Source organism: Anguilla rostrata, chromosome 16, assembly GCF_018555375.3.
Source record: "Anguilla rostrata isolate EN2019 chromosome 16, ASM1855537v3, whole genome shotgun sequence".
NCBI classification, from domain to species: Eukaryota; Metazoa; Chordata; class Actinopteri; order Anguilliformes; family Anguillidae; genus Anguilla; species Anguilla rostrata.
Genome location: NC_057948.1, coordinates 17,569,665 through 17,577,804, shown reverse-complemented (window position 1 = coordinate 17,577,804; position 8,140 = coordinate 17,569,665).

Genomic DNA, 8,140 nt, shown 5'->3' with positions numbered 1-8,140 from the left:
AAGCAAGTCAATACAATAGTTCCTATCCCTAGGCAGGTTTAATGTTGATGAGTGATGTCAAAACTACATGAGTTCAAAATGTCATAATAACAATATCATTGTGTTTGTTTTTGGTGCTGAATTGAAAATATAATTTGTGAAACTGTGACTTGGATCATTAATACTGTTTTTTTATCCTTCAAATTTATAGTTTGTAGCAAATGTGTAGCATTGGTATAAGGCATGCAAACATTTGTAAAAAATAAATAAATAGATGCATTTTGTTTCCTTCCATTGACACTTCCAAAACACTGGCCAGTGGTTTATACATTCAGTCCAATACAGATTAATTTACCCATTTAAGGCAAGTGCTTAAAGAGGTATATTCTATATAATTAATTGTTCATTAGATGTTCTCCAAGCAATTTTTCCAGATGAGTTAACCTATATATCTCAGCTGTCTGAGTTATTGTTGATTTTTGTGAGCCAATTGCATTGCTCATTGAAGCATAATCTACTGTACGAACCTCTCCTCCATCCACAAACACCCCACCCAAAAAACAAAACAAACAAAAAAACACAAAGACCCCAGGCAGGTATGAAGGATTCCTTAAAAGGGGGAATTATTTGGAATCCAAGGTTTATTATGATTGTAGCATTTTTTATTTTGTTGCTTGAAGTGTTCATTGATTGTTTATTATTATTATTATTATTATTATTATTATTATTATTATAATCACCATTTCCATTTTTGTTATATGTGTATGTTTTATGCTTGTTGTCATGCACGTGTTAGAGTCTGTTATTCGGATATATATATTTCTTAATTTATCTTGTCTGGGATTATAACTCAAAGATTATGGGTTCCATTACCAGCTGGAGTGATGCTGTTGTACCTTTGAACATCTGCTAAATTCCAAAGTACAGTGAGATGTCATGTGAAAACAATATCCTTCCATTTTAATAAAATTTCTTAGATAAAAAAGTTTAAATTTTATTTCCAAAAAGATTAGTGTAAAACTAGTTTTCTGCACCCTCCCTTTGCAAGGATAACACCACTGAGTTGTCTTCCATAGTGTTTTATGAGATTGGTGAATAATAGGGGATGTTTGACCATTCCTTAGTACAGTACCTTTTAAAATCTTTTGGTCTGCACTTGTGGCCTGTCCTCTTCAGTTCAAAACACTAATCTTAATCATATTAAAATCTGCTGCATAAGATGCCCATTATAAATCAGTCATTTTGTGTTCAGTTCTTGGTTGATTTGAGGAGCATGCTTGGGATGACTGTCTTGCTGAAAGTATAACAGCAATGTTTGCACTTCCTGGCAAAGGGAATACTAGGCTTTTGGCCTAAAAGTCTTGGCTTTCTGAGTTTATGATTCCATTAAACTTAACAAGAACCCCGGACCAATATATGCAAATCAGCCCGTAATATCAAAGATCCACCACCAAGATTTCACTATAGATATGACATGCGTTTCAATATACTGTAAGCATCTTTTTTCAAATGCCGAGCCCATCCTTAGTGTTTCTGGCCAAAAAGGTCAATTTTGGCCTGACCGTAACACAAAGTTCCAATCAAAGTTTCAGTGCTACAATGGTCCAGCACCACATACAGGGGAGATCGATTGAGTGCAATAAAGTAGGAAGCCTGAAACCTCACCATGAAAAATACTCATCAGCACTTTGAAGAAAAATGACTCTGCGGAAATGCTTTGATCTGCTTTTTAATCTTTTTAATTTTTTCTATTTTATCACTGAATTTGTACCATGGTGTGTTTAGTGTAACCATTTGTTTTAATTATGATTTTTACTCATTTAAATGTCCCAAAACTGTTTAAGTCCAATCAGCTGTTTGGCCAATGACGTATCTTCCTCTACTGATACAGATAATTGTAATGTAAACATTTTCATGTTTTCATTTTATGCAATCATTTTCCACACAAAATTAGTAATTGTATGAAAAATACCTGCTGTGTTGGGGCAGATCAGGGGAGGTTTCTTTGTCTTTTGTGTGAAGACAATGACAGTCCTTTAAAGTGGAACAAAGAGATCTAAGTGAAAGCATGAATTGGGAATGAGAAAAGGAAGTTTGTAGTGAGAATAAGGAAAGACTTTTTCATTACAATGATAATGACGCTGAAATCCACAGTGTCAACCGTTAACGACAGCAGCTGGAGTAAGGAAGTGTGTTAGTACTTACGATTAAATGGTGTAATGATTAAAAACATCTCAAACCACTGACCTAATCTGAGATTTTTCAGCAGTGATTACAAAAAGGCTGTAGTGAGTGAATAGTCATGATCGTGATTATTATTAACATAATTAATGTTTGTTTTAAAGGTGGTAAATCTGTACCACTAATGGGATTTACTGTGACGTGATAATGGAATAGAGAAGTTCTTGAATCTTGTAAACATGATTAACCTCCACAAGAGGGTGCTATTGACCAAATATAGTGGACAAATAAACATGTTCAGTACATTGGAATTCAGAGACTGTAGGTGAAATGAATTGGTACATGAAAATTAATGAAATTATTGAACAGAAACAATTTGATGAGATACATCATATTCAAGTCAGCAGAGTACAAGTGTGTCTGATTTTCATCAGTAGTAATCAGATTTTTATCTGATTTTTATTATTCCTAATAGTCATTTGTTTTTAAAATGTTTCTTATGTGGAATCAATAATGTTATAACTGGCAATGTCCCAGAATTCAATACTTTGACAATAACAAGTTTTTTTACAGTGTGTAGTCTGATGTTGGCATTGATTGTCATTATATATAAATGGGTTTGTTTTTGCATCCAAAATCTGATCAGGTTTTGGGTGAATATTTGTACAATGGTTTGGCGCCAGTAGTCTCATATTTTTTAAACTAGCCATGAATATCTTCCCATTCCATTTTATACCATCAAAAATATATTCCAGGCACAGCTAGGGCCTGCAGTTAGTCCACCTCGTTATGTATCAAAAACCACCAATATTCATCTTAAATGGTCTTATAATTACTGTCCATTTTCACTATCCAAATGTCAGTGTATCAATTTAGCTGTTTAATAGATTTTAATATTTGTGTATAAAACATAAGCTTTTCGAGAGCTTGAAAAATATTACCAGTTCAAATTGATTTGGCTGTGTTTTTAATTCCTTAGAGCATGTTAAAGAATGTACGTACCACATATTGATATGACATCCTTTAAAGATTTTTGTGATTTTTTTATTTTAGTAATTATGAAATTGATTTTTCATTTAAAATGAAGTGCTTGCTAATACAGGTTGTGGTTGGTTGATTGTTTTGGTATTGATGACCTTTTTCTGCCATATTTCATTTTGTGGTCAATGGATAATGCATTGCACTTTGACGTTTGGCCCAAAAATCCAAATTAAATGCCCCTGCTTACACAACAGTTCCTTCTAACATTATTAAAATACAACACAGTGCAGTGAGGGCAGTCTAAGAAGTGCAGTTTCATGCCTCTGATGCTCTGTACAATTGGCTCCCTCTTTTCAGTGAATGGGGGAAATATATTAAGTTCAATGATCCTTCAGTATTTTATCATGGTAATTTTTGCATATTCATATACATCAGCAAGTGGGGAGTTATCAGCCTAGAGCTATTTGCCGTGTTTTTAGGAAGACATCCAACATAATTTACATAAGCACAGAAGAAGCGCGGTGAGTGGTATCTTTGGTAAATGCAAGAATATAAAATGGATATATGTGGGCATAAAATATAAACAGCCTTTAAACAACCTTTTTCTTCACTCATTTTCATCGAGGGATAATTCTATAATAATTATAATTATAGATATAATTATGGACCTGATTCTTTCTCATTTTTTCTCTCTCTTTGTACAGACAGAGACAGACATATGGATAGATAGTCAGTCAGTCAGTCCAGGACCAGTTAGCCTTCTATCATGGTGAACTGCTGTTGGTCCGGTGGCAGGTGAAATTTTCTATTCTAAGCAAAAGTCAGTGTCATCATACACTACCGAATTGAGTTATTGGTGATTAAACACTTTCCCGAAAACCATTCTTAGCACAATAACTGCAGCCAAGCCCAGAGAGGATGTAGCCGATAGTGTGGATATGCAGTCTGGGAGGATTGAATATGGCTGCTGCCAGTATCTTACATATCTTTCCCAGAACAGATAGCACCAGCCATACAGTTCTACTTCATTTTTACGCTGCAGATGATAACCAGATGAAGTAGGGTTTTAATTCAGATTTATTTCCATAACTAGAAGAGTGCACTCAGTAGAGTGCAGATCTCTGCCCGTCCTGTTAGCTCTGCTGATGCAACAATAAAGGCTACACAATCATTGCAACCAGAGCTAACGTTGACGTTATGGTCTGGCACAATCTGGACAGGAACAATTCCAAAAAACCAGCGATGTAAAATATCAATTTCAATGGGAAAATGGCAATAACAAAATTGCCACAGATTCGAACATCAACATATCCGATTAGTTGGCGGATTATTTTGTTTGCATTTTAATGTTAATATTGACATTTTACATTGCTGGTCTTTCATTCCAAACAGAAGCAATTGTTGATCACTTGCGGCCACTACCAGCCGGTTAGGAAGAGTGAGGAGTTAGCACTCAATGTATTTCAATGGACAACAATGATGGAAATTAATTCAAATAAAATGCTTGTTGTTGACCGATTTGCAAAATGTTTGAGAATTCAGGTCCTTGCCCTGCTGTCAGCATGCACAACAAGTATTAGACTGATGGGCATAGTAGTATGCGAGATTAGCTGCAGACAGACAGCTGCCATTTGGAAAAAAATGTAACCAGCAAACGCTTTCAAAGTTCATTAGCTCCCAGACAATAGGGCCTAGGACCATGAAACCACTGCTGAAGTGTTGACAGACAATGGCCCCGAGATGCAGAGCATATGCTTCAGACGCTACCACCCCACGCGATTTTACACGAATATTTCCAACTGTGAATTTAAGCGGCCATTCGGAAAAAAATGCAGCCGGCTAACGCTTTCAATGTTCAATAGCTCACAGACAATAGGGCCTAGGACCATCAAACCACAGCTAGAGTGTTCACAGACAGTGGTCTTGAGAAGCAGAGCCTATGCTTCGGACGCTACCACCCCGCGCGATTTTACACGAATATTTCCAACCGTGACATTAAGCCGCCGATCGGAAGAAAATGCAGCCGGCTAACGCTTTCAAAGTTCAATAGCTCCCAGACAATATGGCCTAGGACCATCAAACCACTGCTAGAGTGTTCACAGACAGCGGCCCCGAGAAGCAGAGCCTATGCTTCGGGCGCTACCACCCCTCGCGATTTTACACAAATATTTCCAACCGTGACTTTAAGCCGCCATTCGGAAAAAAATGCAGCCAGCTAACGCTTTCAAAGTTCAATAGCTCCCAGACAATAGGGCGATTTTACACGAATATTTCCAACCCTGTTTTAAGCCGCCGACCGGAAAAAAATGCAGCCGGCTAACGCTTTCAAAGTTCAAAAGCTCCCAGACAATAGGGCCTAGGACCATCAAACCACTGCTAGAGTGTTCACAGACAGCGGCCCCGAGAAGCAGAGCCTATGATTCGGGCGCTACCTCCCTGCGCGATTTTACACGAATATTTCAAACAGTGACTTTAAGCCGCCGATCGGAAAAAAATGCAGCCGGCTAAAGCTTTCAATGTTCAATAGCTCCCAGACAATAGGGCCTAGGACCATCAAACCACTGCTAGAGTGTTCACAGACAGCGGCCCCGAGAAGCAGAGCCTATGCTTCGGGCGCTACCACCCCGCGCGATTTTACCGAATATTTCCAACCTGACTTTAAGCGCCGACCGAAAAATGCAGCCGGCTAACGCTTTCAAAGTTCAATAGCTCCCAGGCAATAGGCCTAGGACCATCAAACCACTACTAGAGTGTTCACAGACAGCGGCCCCGAGAAGCAGAGCCTATGCTTCGGCGCTACCACCCGCCGATTTACACGAATATTTCCAACCCTGACTTTAAGCCGCCGACGGAAAAAATCAGCCGCTAACGCTTTCAAAGTTCAATAGCTCCCAGACAATAGGCCTAGGACCATCAAACCACTGCTAGAGTGTTCACAGACAGCGGCCCCGAGAAGCAGAGCCTATGCTTCGGGCGCTACCACCCCGCGCGATTTTACACGAATATTTCAAACAGTGACTTTTAGCCGCCGATCGGAAAAAAATGCAGCCGGCTAACGCTTTCAAAATTCAATAGCTCCCAGACAATAGGGCCTAGGACCATCAAACCACTGCTAGTGTGTTCACAGACAGTGACCCCGAGAAGCAGAGCCTATGCTTTGGGCGCTACAACCCCGCGCGATTTTACACGAATATTTCCAACCCTGACTTTAAGCCGCCGACCGGAAAAAAATGCAGCCGGCTAACGCTTTCAAAGTTAAATAGCTCCCAGAAAATAGGGCCTAGGACCATCAAACCACTGCTAGAGTGTTCACAGACAGTGGCCCCGTAAAGCAGAGCCTATGCTTCAGGCGCTACCACCCCGCACAATTTTACACAAATATTTCCAACCCAGACTTTAAGCCGCCGACCGGAAAAAAATGCAGCCGAATAACGCTTTCAAAGTTCAATAGCTCCCAGACAAAAGGGCCTAGGACCATCAAACTACTGCTAGAGTGTTCACAGACAGCGGCCCCGAGAAGCAGAGCCTATGTTTCGGGCGCTACCACCCCGCGCGATTTTACATGAATATTTCCAACCCTGACTTTAAGCAGCCGACCGGAAAAAAATGCAGCCGGCTAACGCTTTCAAAGTTCAATAGCTCCCAGACAATAGGGCCTAGGACCATCAAACCACTGCTAGAGTGTTCACAGACAGCGGGCCCGAGAAACAGAGCCTATGTTTCGGGCGCTTCCACCCCGCGCGATTTTACACGAATATTTCCAACCGTGAATTTAAGCCGCCGATCGGAAAAAAATGCAGCCGGCTAACGCTTTCAAAGTTCAATAGCTCCCAGACAATAGGGCCTAGGACCATCAAACCACTGCTAGAGTGTTCACAGACAGCGGCCCCGAAGAGCAGAGCCTATGCTTCGGGCGCTACCACCCCGCGATTTTACACGAATATTTCCAACCTGCTTTAAGCCGCCGACCGGAAAAAATGCAGCCGCTAACCTTTCAAAGTTCAATAGCTCCCAGACAATAGGGCCTAGGACCATCAAACCACTGCTAGAGTGTTCACAGACAGCGGCCCCGAGAAGCAGAGCCTATGCTTCGGGTGCTACAACCTCGCGCGATTTTACACGAATATTTCAAACAGGGACTTTAAGCCGCCGACCGGAAAAAAATGCAGCCGGCTAACGCTTTCAAAGTTAAATAGCTCCCAGACAATAGGGCCTAGGACCATCAAACCACTGCTAGAGTGTTCACAGACAGCGGCCCCGAAACAGAGCCTATGTTTCGGGCGCTACCACCCGCGCGATTTTACACGAATATTTCCAACCCTGACTTTAAGCCGCCGACCGGAAAAAAATGCAGCCGGCTAACGCTTTCAAAGTTCAATAGCTCCCAGACAATAGGGCCTAGGACCATAAAACCACTGCTAGAGTGTTCACAGACAGCGGCCCCGAGAAGCAGAGCCTATGTTTCGGGCGCTACCACCCCGCGCGATTTTACACGAATATTTCCAACCCTGACTTTAAGCCGCCGACCGGAAAAAATGCAGCGGCTAACGCTTTCAAGTTCAATAGGTCCCAGACAATAGGGCCTAGGACCATCAAACCACTGCTAGAGTGTTCACAGAACAGCGGCCCCGAGAAGCAGCCTATGTTTCGGGCGCTACCACCCCGCGCGATTTTACACAATATTTCCAACCCTGACTTAAGCCGCCGACCGAAAAAAATGCAGCCGGCTAACGCTTTCAAGTTCAATAGCTCCCAGACATAGGGCCTAGGACCATCAAACCACTGCTAGAGTGTTCACAGACAGCGGCCCCGAAAGCAGAGCCTATGGTTCGGGCGCTACCACCCGCGCGATTTACACGAATATTCCAACCTGACTTTAAGCCGCCGACCGGAAAAAAATGCAGCCGGCTAACCTTTCAATGTTCATAGCTCCCAGACAATAGGGCCTAGGACCATCAACACTGCTAGAGTGTTCAAGACAGCGGCCCGATAGCAGAGC